Consider the following 16,209-nt stretch of genomic DNA (forward strand, 5'->3'; position numbering starts at 1 on the left):
CCATATATACAACCCTTAGGGCATCGTTTAGACTTTGGGTTTTGTTTAGATTAAAAGTTCGCCATAGCTGCAACTTCGCGTACTTCGTTTGTGTTCAACGACCAGACAAAGGCGTCACAGAACCCCACCTTGATCAATAAATCTTTCATCTTATATTCGCAATATCCAGATTGCAATCTCAGTTTCTTGCTTGTTCTTTGTTTGCTCGCAGGAAACAGACCCTCGTGGTCAGGTTGATCGTGCTCCGGCGTGGTCAATAACCTCTCGGAGTTGGTTTAGCGATTGCTAAGGCGCGACGTCCTCGCACGTTCGTAGTCGGATCGTCAAAGTCGACTGCCTCCAAAGCAATTTCCATCATCTCATCGAAAGACGGGACACCTTTGCCTCTATCAGCTCGTTTCGTCAACTCTTGGGATTGAGAGGTTGAAGAGTATATGTGAGTACCTACACAAAACAAAGGCAAAGGAAAAATTGTGTGTGCGTGATATATGTACACATCATCCATCATGATGCGCACGTGCATGTGTCAGTTAGCACAAAAGATCAAATGCTCAAATAAATGAGATGCGTGATATAGAAACATGTCATCCATCATGAGAGGTTTGTTATTATGTATAGCATAATGGAGACTCAAATTGTGTAATGCATCACGAGCAATATCTAGAGCATTGTTATTCATGGAGTGCATATGGTGTACACTATCATGGGAATCATTCAAAGTATGAAATGCATCAAGATCTCCTAATATGTATGAGGAAACTATGGGGGTCTCCTCATGAGCATGAGTAGCAACATCACATGGAGAATATTGACAACATCCAAAACAATGCATATTTGGAACAATGTGATCATGACATTGATGAGGACATCAATACAATTGTTACAGCCACAGCCCCTGCTGCTATACATACTGGACCAATTACTAGAGCTCATGCACGCCAACTAAATTACCAGGTACTTTCGTTTCTTGGTAATGATTCTAATGTTCATGAGAATATGATGCTGCCTAAATTGGATACATTTGTTTTGCTTACAAATGAAGGGCCTAGCTTGGAGAAGGATGAACATTGGAGCAAGAACAAGCATGGAGATGATGGCATGCGCAAGGGGAACAAGAACGGAGTTACAAGTGATGATTTCAGGACTTTGAAGCCACCATAATGGGTGCATGAAGCCTTGGACGAAATATACAAGATGCCACTTCACAAATTTCGTCCCGGGGCTATTTTAGGTGCTGCGTCACCTTATTATTGGGCCAGGCCCATGTAATTTCGAAATACATAAGTATAGGCTATTTTTAGAGTCCGTATGTGTGGGAAAACAAGAGATAGGGTTGATTTCGGACCCCTCCACCAAGGGCCACGAAATCCCCCCCCCCCTCTTCCTCCATATATACAGCCCTTAGGGCATCGTTTAGACTTTGGGTTTTGTTTAGATTAAAAGTTCGCCATAGCTGCAACTTCGCGTACTTCGTTTGTGTTCAACGACCAGACAAAGGCGTCACAGAACCCCACCTTGATCAATAAAGCTTTCATCTTATATTCGCAATATCCAGATTGCAATCTCAGTTTCTTGGTTGTTCTTCGTTTGCTCGCTGGAAACAGACCCTCGTGGTCCGGTTGATCGTGCTCCGGCGTGGTCAATAACCTCTCAGAGTTGGTTTAGCGATTGCTAAGGCGCGACGTCCTCGCACGTTCGTAGTCGGATCGTCAAAGTCGACTGCCACCAAAGCAATATCCATCATCTCATCGAAAGACGGGACACCTTTGCCTCTATCAAGTGGTATCAGATTTCCAGGTTGCTCGGTGAGATTTTACAGTTTTTCGTAGTTTAGATCGAGTCTGTTCTTCATACCTACAGTCCACGAAAAAGCCACAAAAAAGAATTTAGGGTTAGTTCATCATATCCGAACCAATCTGAGCCTTTGCATAATCTTTTTAGGGTTTTGCTTTGTTGAATTTGCGATTGCATCGTCGGTCTAGTTGCTGGTCTTAGAGTCTAGTCTTTTAGAGTTTCGAGTTCTGGTCATAAGTTGTCACGCCGCCGCCGCACCATCATCATCGCCCCTGCCATCTACCACCACCGCTTCGAATCCGTATCCATATACCACCACCAATCCGTGTCCATATACCACCACCGATCCATATCCATATACTACCACCACTACCACCACCGCTGCCATATACCACCACCATATATCTACCACCAATCCGAGTTCCTTGCTTATTAGGTTTGTTTCCGAGATCCATCTAGTTTCCGATTCGTGTTTCCTTGCCGGAGTAGGTTTCGGGAAAAAAAAAAGAGTCGGGTAGCCACGCTCCATTTAGGCCCAAAATTTTTCGAAAACGCATTTTTCGAAAAAATTTCTGGCTATCCTATTTTTAGGTGTTTCTGAGTGTTTTGAGACAGGTATCATTATAGGAAGTTTTTTTTGACCCGTTTCCAGTTTTTGGGTCCGGGCAGTCGAAAAAAAAAAATTGGTCGAAAAAATTTCGTGCCCATCCTGTCCGTTTGAGCTAGGAAGAGTTTTCAGACACTCGCCATTATAGTGATTTTTCGCAAAAAAAAAAGCAGCGCAAAAAAAAAGAAGAGCGCAAAAAAAAAGAGCGAAAAAAAAAATTTCAGAGTGTGCTTTTCCCTTGTTTACGTGCCGCGCCGTGATTTTGTTGGTGTTCTAGGCTCGTGTCTCTAGCACAGTCTAGCCTAGGACCAGCACAGTACCGTCGTTGAGCGTATATTCAACTTTGCATCTCTGAATTGATTATTGCTGACCCTTTTTGCTACCATATTATAAGCCTTCCCAGCTCCACATACATCTACGTCGTGCGTTTGACTCTCCCTGGTAATCGCTCTATCCAAGCTTTGAGAGTTTTGACTACAACGGTTGCCGATCACCGCCTGCTGCTGGGTAAGAACTGGTAAGAATTTGAGATTTGCTTGACGGATTTGTGATACACCACCACCACTTCTTAGTAGTCTGTAGGATCATATTCTTGTGTGTTTCTATTGCTGCTAACCATGCCAGGATCACAAGCCGACGAGATTGACTGGGAGAACTTATCGAACAAGGAGCTTCATGATAAGTTTCAGCAAATGATGACTGAACAGGTGCAAGATGTGCTGAACAATTTTGAAGAGGCCATGGAGAAGATTACTGGCCTTGAGAAGACGTTCGAAACAAAGCTCGATAACAGATTTAATGAACTGCTTGCGCGTCTTCCACCACCGGCTGCACCTGTCGCACCTCTGCAACAACAACAACTACGCCCCCTTCCGAATCAGTATGGACGAGCACAGCGTGTTCCTATTGAGCTAGGACAACATTCTGGTGCCGCTGCTACTGCTGTTGGTGCTTCTTTGGCTCCTGCTACTGCTGCTGCTGGTACCCAGGAGGATGATGATTATGTGGGAGATTATGAGGATGAGGTTGATCAAAATCCGAACTACGTGCAGCCACCAGCACCACCACCACCAGGTCGACCTCAAGTATATATTCGTAATGGTAGGCCCGCACCACCACCTCAGGTACGAGATGATGTCCATATTCCTAAACTGAAATTGAATATTCCACCATTTGAGGGTAGATATGTTCCTGATATATATCTTACTTGGGAGTTAGAAACTGAACAATGATTTACATGTTTACAATATCCTGAAGAGAGACGAGTTGCTGGTGCTGTTTGTGCTTTCACTAGTTTTGCATGTGTATGGTGGTCTGAACATTGTAGATTATATCCTATTCCAACTACTTGGGCTGCTTTGAAAACTGCTATGCGTACGCGTTGGGTTCCACCATATTATCAACGTGAATTGCTTCAAAAATTGCAGCGTTTAAGACAAGGAAAAAATTCTGTAGAAGAATATTATCAGGAATTACAAACTGGCATGATTAGATGTGGTATTGTTGAGGAGAATGAAGCTATGCTTGCACGTTTTCTGGGTGGATTAAATAGAGAGATTCAGACCATTCTAGACTATAAGGAGTATACTAATATCACTCATTTATTCCATCTTGCTTGTAAAGCTGAACGTGAAGTGCAGGATCGACAAGCATTGGGGCGAACTAACTTTTCTGCAGGCCGACCTTCATCATGGACACCACGTGCATCTTCTACTTCAACTGCACCAGCACCTCCATCCGGTGCCACCTCCAGCCGTGATACAAGAAAACAGGCACAACCACCATTATCTGCCAAGAGCGCACCTGCGGGGCCTGCACAGCGTTCTTTTTCTTCCATGGCATCAACAGGGCACACAAGTGATATTATTTGTCGACGTTGTAAGGGAGGAGGTCATTATGCGAGAGAATGCAAATCTCCGCGTGTGATGATTGCTACCGTGGATGGTGGATATGAGTCCGCTAGTGACTATGATGAGGAGACTTTGGCTCTTATTACACGTGAAGAACATGGTGGAGATGATTCTGATCATGAGACGCAATACATGGCTCCTGAAGACGCTGACAGGTATGAATGTTTAGTTGCTCAACGTGTTTTGAGTGTGCAGGTCACACAAGCTGAGCAAAATCAGAGGCACAATTTGTTCCATACCAAGGGAGTTGTGAAGGAACGTTCTGTGCGCGTCATAATAGACGGAGGGAGCTGCAACAACTTGGCTAGCATGGAGATGGTGGAGAAGCTTTCTCTCACCACAAGACCACATCCACATCCTTACTACATCCAATGGTTCAACAACAGCGGCAAGGTTAAGGTAACACGTACTGTTCGTGTGCATTTTAGTATCTCTACATATGCTGATTATGTTGATTGTGATGTGGTACCTATGCAAGCATGTTCCTTATTACTTGGTAGACCATGGAAATTTGATAAAAACTCTGTACACCATGGTAGAAACAATCACTATACTCTTGTTCATAAGGATAAAAATATTACTTTGCTTCCTATGACTCCTGATTCCATTTTGAAAGATGATATTAATAGAGCTAATAAAGCAAAACAGGAGAAGAATATGAGTGAAAATCAGATTGTGGCAAAAGAATTTGAGCAACAAATGAAGCCTAATAATAAACCATCTAGTGTTGCTTCTGAAATTAAATTGAAAAGTGCATGTTTATTTGCCACCAAATCTAATATTGATGAGCTAGATTTCAGCAAATCTGTTTGCTATGCTTTTGTGTGCAAAGAGGCATTATTTTCATTCGAGGACGTGCCTTCCTCTTTGCCTCCTGCTGTCACTAACATTTTGCAGTAGTTCGCTGACGTTTTTCCACAAGACGTGCCACCGGGATTACCGCCTATTCGAGGGATTGAGCATCAGATTGACTTAATTCCCGGTGCTTCACTGCCAAACCGTGCACCATACCGTACCAATCCAGAGGAGACGAAGGAGATTATGCGTCAAGTACAAGAGCTTCTCGACAAAGGTTATATACGCGAATCCCTTAGTCCTTGTGCTGTTCCTATTATTCTAGTGCCGAAAAAGGATGGTACATCACGTATGTGTGTTGATTGTAGAGGCATTAATAATATTACTATTCGTTATCGTCATCCTATTCCTAGGCTAGATGATATGCTTGATGAATTGAGTGGCTCTACAATATTCTCCAAAGTTGATTTGCGTAGTGGCTACCATCAAATTCGTATGAAATTGGGAGATGAATGGAAAACAGCATTTAAAACTAAGTTTGGATTATATGAGTGGTTAGTCATGCCTTTTGGGTTAACTAATGCACCTAGTACTTTCATGAGATTAATGAACGAAGTTTTACATGCTTTCATTGGACGATTTGTGGTAGTTTACTTTGATGACATATTGATTTATAGCAGATCTTTGGAAGAACATTTGGAACATTTACGTGTTGTTTTTATTGCTCTACGTGCTGCACGTTTGTTTGGTAACCTTGGGAAGTGCACCTTTTGCACCGACAGAGTATCTTTTCTTGGCTATGTTGTTACTCCACAAGGAATTGAAGTTGATAAAGCCAAGATTGAAGCTATTGAGAGTTGGCCGCAGCCCAAAACGGTCACACAAGTGAGGAGTTTTCTTGGCCTCGCTGGATTCTATAGGCGTTTTGTGAGAGATTTCAGCACCATTGCTGCACCTGTCAATGAGCTTACAAAGAAAGATGTGCCTTTTCTTTGGGGTACCGCACAGGAAGAAGCCTTCACGGTATTGAAAGATAAGTTGACACATGCTCCTTTACTCCAACTTCCTGATTTTAATAAGACTTTTGAGCTTGAATGTGATGCTAGTGGAATTGGATTAGGAGGTGTGTTATTACAAGATGGCAAACCTGTTGCATACTTTTCTGAAAAATTGAGTGGGCCTAGTCTGAATTATTCTACTTATGATAAAGAATTATATGCTCTTGTTCGGACTTTAGAAACATGGCAACATTATTTATGGCCCAAAGAATTTGTTATACATTCTGATCATGAATCTTTGAAACATATTAAAAGTCAAGCTAAACTGAATCGTAGACATGCTAAATGGGTTGAATTCATTGAGACTTTCCCTTTTGTCATTAAACACAAGAAGGGAAAAGAAAATGTTATTGCTGATGCATTGTCTCGTCGCTATACTATGCTTTCACAACTTGACTTCAAAAAATTTGGTTTGGAGACCATCAAAGATCAATATGTGCATGATGCTGATTTTAAAGATGTAATGCAGAATTGTAAAGAAGGAAGAATGTGGAACAAGTTTGTCGTTAACGATGGATTTATGTTTTCGTGCTAACAAGCTATGCATTCCAGCTAGCTCCGTTCGTCTTTTGTTGTTGCAGGAGGCGCATGGAGGAGGATTAATGGGACACTTTGGCGTGAAGAAGACGGAGGACGTACTTGCTACACATTTCTTTTGGCCAAAGATGAGACGGGATGTTGAGCGTTTTATTGCTCGCTGCACTACATGTCAAAAAGCTAAGTCACGACTCAATCCTCATGGTTTATATATGCCTTTGCCTGTACCTAGTGTTCCTTGGGAGGATATATCTATGGACTTTGTTTTAGGTTTACCTCGAACAAAGAAGGGGAGGGATAGCATATTTGTTGTCGTGGATAGATTCTCGAAAATGGCACACTTTATACCATGTCATAAAAGCGATGATGCTGTTAATGTTGCTGATTTGTTCTTTCGTGAAATTATTCGCTTGCATGGTGTGCCAAATACTATTGTTTCAGATCGTGATACTAAATTTCTTAGCCACTTTTGGAGATGTTTATGGGATAAGTTGGGGACTAAACTGCTTTTTAGTACTACTTGTCACGCCCAAACTGATGGACAAACTGAAGTAGTCAATAGAACGTTGTCTACTATGCTTAGGGCTGTTTTGAAGAATAATAAGAAAATGTGGGAGGAATGCTTTCCTCATATTGAATTTGCTTATAATCGTTCATTGCATTCTACTACTAAGATGTGCCCTTTTGAAGTTGTGTATGGTTTCCTACCTCGTGCACCTATTGATTTGTTGCCTCTTCCATCTTCGGAGAAGGTTAATTTTGATGCTAAACAACATGCTGAATTGATTTTAAAAATGCATGAGTTAACTAAGGAAAACATTGAGCGCATGAATGCTAAATATAAACTTGCTGGAGATAAGGGTAGAAAACATGTTGTGTTTGCACCTGGAGATCTTGTTTGGTTACATTTGCGTAAGGATAGATTTCCTGATTTGCGCAAATCAAAGTTAATGCCACGTGCTGATGGTCCATTTAAGGTGTTAGAGAAAATAAATGATAATGCATATAAACTTGAACTGCCTGCAAATTTTGGGGTTAGTCCCACTTTTAACATTGCAGATTTGAAGCCTTATTTCGGTGAGGAAGATGAACTTCCGTCGAGGACGACTTCATTTCAAGAAGGGGAGGATGATGAGGACATCAATACAATTGTTACACCCACAGCCCCTGCTGCTATACATACTGGACCAATTACTAGAGCTCGTGCACGCCAACTAAATTACCAGGTACTTTCGTTTCTTGGTAATGATTCTAATGTTAATGAGAATATGATGCTGCCTAAATTGGATACATTTGTTTTGCTTACAAATGAAGGGCCTAGCTTGGAGAAGGATGAACATTGGAGCAAGAACAAGCATGGAGATGATGGCATGCGCAAGGGGAACAAGAACAGAGTTACAAGTGATGATTTCAGGACTTTGAAGCCACCATAATGGGTGCATGAAGCCTTGGACGAAATATACAAGATGCCACTTCACAAATTTCGTCCCGAGGCTATTTTAGGTGCTGCATCACCTTATTATTGGGCCAGGCCCATGTAATTTCGAAATACATAAGTATAGGCTATTTTTAGAGTCCGTATGTGTGGGAAAACAAGAGATAGGGTTGATTTCGGACCCCTCCACCAAGGGCCACGAAATTCCCCCCCCCCTCTTCCTCCATATATACAGCCCTTAGGGCATCGTTTAGACTTTGGGTTTTGTTTAGATTAAAAGTTTGCCATAGCTGCAACTTCACGTACTTCGTTTGTGTTCAACGACCAGACAAAGGCGTCACAGAACCCCACCTTGATCAATAAAGCTTTCATTTTATATTCGCAATATCCAGATTGCAATCTCAGTTTCTTGCTTGTTCTTCGTTTGCTCGCAGGAAACAGACCCTCGTGGTCAGGTTGGTCGTGCTCCGGCGTGGTCAATAACCTCTCAGAGTTGGTTTAGCGATTGCTAAGGCGCGACGTCCTCGCATGTTCGTAGTCGGATCGTCAAAGTCGACTGCCACCAAAGCGATATCCATCATCTCATCGAAAGACGGGACACCTTTGCCTCTATCAGGCATGGCATAGTAGATGAATTGCACAAATCTTGTAAAGGAAGCATGGCAATATCATCACAAGAGAATAAAAAGCCAATGACCATCATCTCGTCATCTATGCCATAAGTGCAAATAGGATTTATTTTAATGGGACATGCATAGTTACTATGTTGAGATTCAAATGAGGCAATATGGGAGATCTCACTCATAGCATATGACAAGTTCGATGGATTGTCAAACGTGACGTAACCAAAAGAATTTTCACATGATATCCTATGAAGCATAGCATCACAACTAGGCAACTCAACATGCTCATCATCATATTCATCATAAATAGGTAAGTCATGACATGAGGAAGTCGCACTAGCATGAAGCATGGAAATAGGTGTGTCAACATCATGGGAGCAATCAATGTCAAGAGAGTCCACTAGTGGGACAAGAGAAGCACCATCACCTATGTTACCTTTGGAGAGTCGCTCATGTGTTGTAGGTGAGGTGTTGAAGATCCACTCGTTGTCATCTTCATCTTGATGGAACCATGTGGGGGGTGCATCATTATCCACCATGGACATCAGTGTCTCCATTGGAGGGATGGGCTTGTTGAGGGTAGGCATGTCGTCATGTAGGAGACCTAGCACCCAAGAAGAAAACACACTAGGAGTAGAGGGTAAGTCGTTAGACATCATAGTGGCCTCACGTGCCCTCTCCACTACCTCACTCTCTAAGTGTTGTGGCTCACTCACTCCCTCAAGGATACTCTCACTCATATGGTTGGTGGAGTCACTCAAATGGCGCTCAACCTCACATAGGATTTGTGGCATGCTCTCATGTGTGGGTCTAGTGGTGGTCACACTCATCCTCTCAAAGGAAATGCTCTCAATGTCACGTATGGTGGAGTCACTCATGTCACTCATGTGGTGGTGGCTCTCCTCTTATGACAAATGGGGCATCTCAACATATGTGGGTGTCGGAGAGATGTAGGTGCAAATGTCTCCATGTGCGGTCGCGTAGCTTGACTTGGAGTATGAGTCCAATGTGGGCGTCGTCTTCATGTTGTTGAAGAGGTTCGCGCTCGTCGCCGTAGTCGAAGGGGATGGCCCTTGCTCGATCGTCTCGTCACCGTCTTGGTGTGGGAGTCCCATATGATGTGGCACCTCGTAGCTCGTCTCCATGACCGAAAGGAATTTCCCATGCTTGGCCATCTTCCTTGAGGGGCTTCCAAAGATGGAAGTGTCGCCCTCGCTCGTAGGTAGTCGCCTTGGACTAGATGAAGTCGATGTAGGCGTACACGTGGGAAGTAGGCGAAGATGCCGTATGTCCAAAGGAGAAGATGCCTTTATAGCACTTGGCGAATATGCCAAAGTGGTTGTTGTAGCCGTAGCGCCGTCTTGGTGGTGCTCGTCTCGCGGTCTTCTTGTGTGCTCATGAAGCTTGGACTTGGCATGAAGTAGGGCTTGTTGGGACTTGTGCATTTGCGCTCGTGGAGCATCTTCATGATGATGATGTCGTGAACAACTACGACGTCTCTGGTCTACGACAACAACGACGGCGTGAACAACTACATCAACAAAGCGTCCATCTTCGATCTACAATGACAAATCCAAGGCGCACAATCAAGATTGCGAGAGCACATCGAGAACATCTCCATCGACATCCGTCACTCCGAAGCATGGAAAAGGGACTACATCGACAAGAAGCTTTCCGCACATAAAGAGGAGCAAGATGCAAGGATTGAGGAGATTAGAGTCTTGATCAAGTCTTCTTCCCCTTCGTCATCTTCAAGGCGGCGACATTCAAGCCACAAGTCTTCGGAGCATGAAAACAATGCAAGTGCAAATCGTCCTCATCCACATCTACATGGCGACCACCATCACATTCATGATCAACATCGCCATGAAGGGCAAGTCACCTCCAAGCATCATGTGCACGACAACAATGAACAACATCTACTACGAGCTCAAGCACGACAACGACATCATCATCATGAAGATGCTCCACAAGCGCAAATGCACAAGTCCCAACAAGCCCTACTTCACGCCAAGTCCAAGCTTCATGAGCACAAAAGGAGAGCGCGAGACGACAATCACCAAGACGGTGCTATGACTACAACAACCACTTTGGCATCTTCACCAAGTGCTATCAAGGCATCTTCGCCTTTGGACGTACGGCATCTTCGCCTACTTCCCACGAGTACGCCTACAACGACTTCATCAAGTGCAAGGCAACCACCTACAAGCGAGGGCGACACTTCCATCTTCGGAAGCCCCCCAAGGAAGATGGCTGAGCATGGGAAACTCCCTTCCGTCATGGAGACGAGCTACGAGGTGCCACATCATATGGGCCTCCAACACCAAGACGGAGACAAGATGGTCGAGAAAGGGCCATCCCCTTCAACCATGGAGACGAGCGCGAACCTCTTCAACAACATGAAGACGGCGCCCACATTGGACTCATACTCCGAGTCAAGCTACGCGACCGCACATGGAGACATTTGCACCTACATCTCTCCGACACCCACATATGTTGAGATGCCCCATTTGTCATAAGAGGAGAGCCACCACCACATGAGTGACATGAGTGACTCCACCATACGTGACATTGAGAGCATTTCCTTTGAGAGGATGAGTGTGACCACCACTAGACCCACACATGAGAGCATGCCACACATCCTATGTGAGGTTGAGCGCCATTTGAGTGACTCCACCAACCATATGAGTGAGAGTATCCTTGAGGGAGTGAGTGAGCCACAATACTTAGAGAGTGAGGTAGTGGAGAGGGCACGTGAGGCCACTATGATGTCTAACGACTTACCCTCTACTCCTAGTGTGTTTTCTTCTTGGGTGCTAGGTCTCCTACATGATGACATGCCTACCCTCAACAAGCCCATCCCTCCAATGGAGACACTGATGTCCATGGTGGATAATGATGCACCCCCCACATGGTTCCATCAAGATGAAGATGACAACGAGTGGATCTTCAACACCTCACCTACAACACATGAGTGATGCTCCAAAGATAACATAGGTGACGGTGCTTCTCTAGTCCCACTAGTGGACTCTCTTGACATTGATTGCTCCCATGATGTTGACACACCTATTGCCATGCTTCATGCTAGTGAGACTTCTTCATGCCTTGACTTACCTATTTATGATGAATATGATGATGAGCATGTTGAGTTGCCTAGTTGTGATGCTATGCTTCATAGGATATCATGTGAAAATTCTATTGGTCACGTCATGTTTGATAATCCTTTAAACTTGTCATATGCTATGAGTGAGATATCCCATATTGCATCATTTCAATCTCAACATAGTAACTATGCATGACCCATTAAAATCAACCCCATTTGCACTTATGGCATAGATGACGACATGATGGTCATTGGCTTTTGTTTTTCATGTGATGTTATTGCCATGCTTCCTTTACATGATTTGCGCAATTCATCTACTATGTCATGCCATGATTACATTGTTCCAAATATGCATTGTTTTGGATGTTGTCAATATTCTCCACTTGATGTTTCTACTCTTGCTCATGAGGAGACCCCCATAGTTTCCTCATACATATTCGGAGATCGTGATGCATTTCATACTTTGCATGATTCACATAATAGTGTACACCATACGCATTTCGTGAATAACAATGCACTAGATATTGCTCGTGATGCATTACACAATTTGAGTCTCCATTATGCGATACATAATAACAAACCTCTCATGATGGATGACATGTTTTTATATCACGCATCTCATTTATTTGAGCATTGGCTATTTTGTGCTAACCGACACATGCATGTGCGCATCATGATGGATGATGTGTACATATACCATGCACACACAATTTTTCCTTTGTCTTTGTTTTGTGTAGGTACTTATGAACATTCGTCAACCTCACAATCCCATGAGTTGACAAAACGAGCTCTTGAGAGCAACGATGACTTGGGATACCGTGGACTATCCTTACCACCGTCCCCTTCGCGCAAGGACTACGCGCATATCTTCTACTTGGCTCTCACACGGCTATGGGCTATTTACCACTTGTCACCTTATGCCCATACTATCGTGTTCACTTTGCATGTTATTTTTGCTCCTATGCCTTTGCCATGCAATTGTGACCCTTTCTTGCATCTACCCATGATTCACCATTATGCTACTTCTATGTGTATTTGCATGCTTGGTGGAGATCCTTGTTGCTATTGCCATGTTTATCATGTGCCCCATGCTATTGATGCTTGTTGTGTTGGGAGAGTCATGATGCCCCATTGCTATTTATATATGGCTTCTCACCAATACATTGATGATATTTTTCTCATATCTTGCTTTCATGCTTGTGATATATCATGTGTGTTATTCATGCCCACTCTTCGCACACATGACATGGTTGCCATGATTCCTCCTAGTGTGTTGCATCTTTGCACTACTAGCTTGCTTGACTTGGTTGCTATGATTGCTTGCTTGGTTGCATTACCCATGTTCTACTCTTACTCGCTTTCTTGGGTTGATGACATATATGCTCATGCCTCTCACATGATATATCTTGATCATTGTCTCTTGTGCCCATTAGTTGTCTCTTTCATATCCACTTGTATTGAGTGCAACCATACTATGCTTCTTGATCTTGGAGACTTTGACACTTTACTTGTGATGCATGATTGTTTGATTGAGCCTATTGCATTTGGTTGTTCTCGCGTCATATGCCTCCATACTATGCAATACTCCCTTGTCCTTTCTCATGATGAGCATGATGCATACACTTGTTCGGTATTTTACCACATGAATGATAGGTTTTGCACTTCCGCTAACCTCGTTTGTTTTTCCGAGTGTTTGTCATGTTCTTTGGTTTTGCAGGATTCACAAGGCATTGCCGTCATGAGACATATTGGTTATGTGAAGGCATACACGATGTGCGACACCAACATTTTCGACATTCTCATAAAGGTGAACTCCTTCTCTTTGAGCCATCCTCAAATATGCATATTGGATGGGTCACTCTTTCATTGTTGTTTCCTACTTGTTGTCTACATGATACATCTCGCGGACGCAGGAGTGACATTGGAGATTGGCTCTATGGACCTTCACATTGAGGAGCGCTCGCACTTATTGGATGCACCTTTGGTCTTCCACTCTTGCCATGATATCGAGCATTGGTACACCAAGACCTCCATATTTGTTGATTGTGCTCATACATGTCATGCTCCATGGACATATCATGCTCACCACAAGTTTGCACCTCATGCATGGATTGACTCACATTATGATTGCCTTGTTGCATCTTGTATTCCCATGTCATCCATGATATATGAGCTTGTTCACTTACTTAGCAAATTTGTTGTGATCTTCCTTGATGGCATATTCATACATAATGATCATATTGTCGACCATCAATTGCATGATAATACCCACATATTGAGCATCCATTGCCATGTTCATGCATTTGATAAACCATCCCATTATGACATCATTTTGCACCGTGGTTGCATTGCTCATATTCGTAACACATTTGTGTGCACAATGATTTCATTTGCCCCCATGAATGCTTTGCATATCATTCTAGATCATCTTAATAAGCTTCATGCACTTTGTCACGCACAATCTTGCCCAACGGACTCATATTTACTTCATGGACACTTTCTGTGCGCTAACCATTGTATTTCCAAGTGTACTTTGTGTTTGCTCATTTTGCATGTACCACATACCGGAGACACCTTGGAGTACTCGGATTGCACAATGCCTTCATCTACGTCCAACTACAAGTTCGTCCACGACAACCGTTTCCATGGTGATGAGGATCACGATCTGAGGTCGGATCTTTCCCAGGGGGGAGATGATGCGGAGCATCCCACGTTTATCCCCATGTACACTCTGACTACTCTCCAAGCCCCAAGGATATATAAGATGAGACCTCGACAATGCGCCATTGGACACAAGGTGAATTCACTCCTCTTCGAACCATCACTTTCCACATGTGAGACATGGCTACTACCTCATGCATGGACCTTGCCTAAACTCAGGTACAACCGAGATGACCATGGAGAATCAAAGGACAAAGGACAAGCATGGAAGAGGAGAAGGAAGAAGAGCCAGCTGCTACAGGCCCCAGACAACCGGCCCCAGCCCGGACATCTGGCCCTTCCCGCAAGCCCGGACATCCGGCCACAGCCCAGACATCCGGTGCCCATCATAGAACGCGTCCAGAAGCTGAACCTCGTCAGCCCGGACATCCGGCCAGAGGCCCGGACATCCGGCTCTTCCCGAGCCGCCGGACATCCGGCCCCCAGCCCGGACATCTGGACCCTGCCTGTCCAGAGAGCAACCGCAAGGCACCCAGGCTAGCCCAGACATCCGGCATCCCAGCCCGGACATCCGGCCCGTCGCGAAGCCCCGGACATCCGGCCCCCAGCCCGGACATCTGGCACCTGTCTGTGCGCAGAGAACGGGCCAAGGGCCCATGAATCCCCCTCACTTACCCCTTCGTGGACTAGCACTATATATACTCTCCCATCTCCTCCTAGTTAGGGTTAGCGTTGATTTAGCTCATTGGTGAGATAGAGCCTCGCTCATCCATCGGATCTCCTCCTCGTGAGAGACCGCGGCCTCTTCGGAGAAGATCCACTTGGATTCAAGACCCCTTTACGGGAAGATCCCCTCGTGGATTCAAGACCTCCTCTCGGAGAAGAACGGCTACCTTTGTATCCTTACCTTTGTTGATTGTGGATCATGTGTTACTCTTTGTTTTCGGTGATCTAGCACTTCTGTGATTGATTCCTTGTCGGTTTAGTGATTCTCTCTCGTTTTCCCTGTGTTTCCCCTTTGTGCTTCCGCGTGTTCTTCGTGATTCCCCGTAGGATCCACTCCAAACGTGAAAGATCGGCCCCTAGGGTTCCGCCCTACATCACTCTTATTACACGTGAAGAACACAGTGGAGATGATTCTGATCATGAGACGCAATACATGGCTCCTTAAGACGCTGACAGGTATGAATGTTTAGTTGCTCAACGTGTTTTGAGTGTGCAGGTCACACAAGCTGAGCAAAATCAGAGGCATAATTTGTTCCATACAAAGGGAGTTGTGAAGGAACGTTCTGTGCGCGTCATCATAGACGGAGGGAGCTGCAACAACTTGGCTAGCATGGAGATGGTGGAGAAGCTTTCTCTCACCACAAGACCACATCCACATCCTTACTACATCCAATGGTTCAACAACAACGGCAAGGTTAAGGTAACATGTACTGTTCGTGTGCATTTTAGTATCTCTACATATGCTGATTATGTTGATTGTGATGTGGTACCTATGCAAGCATGTTCCTTATTACTTGGTAGACCATGGCAATTTGATAAAAATTATGTACACCATGGTAGAAACAATCAGTATACTCTTTGATGCGGAGCATCCTTCGATCTTCCCCATGGACACTACTTCGACTACACAAGCTCCAAGTGGACCCATGAGAAGAGCTCGAGCATGTGCCATCCAATCCG

This window comes from Triticum dicoccoides, chromosome 4B (genome assembly GCF_002162155.2).
Source record: "Triticum dicoccoides isolate Atlit2015 ecotype Zavitan chromosome 4B, WEW_v2.0, whole genome shotgun sequence".
Taxonomy (NCBI): domain Eukaryota; kingdom Viridiplantae; phylum Streptophyta; class Magnoliopsida; order Poales; family Poaceae; genus Triticum; species Triticum dicoccoides.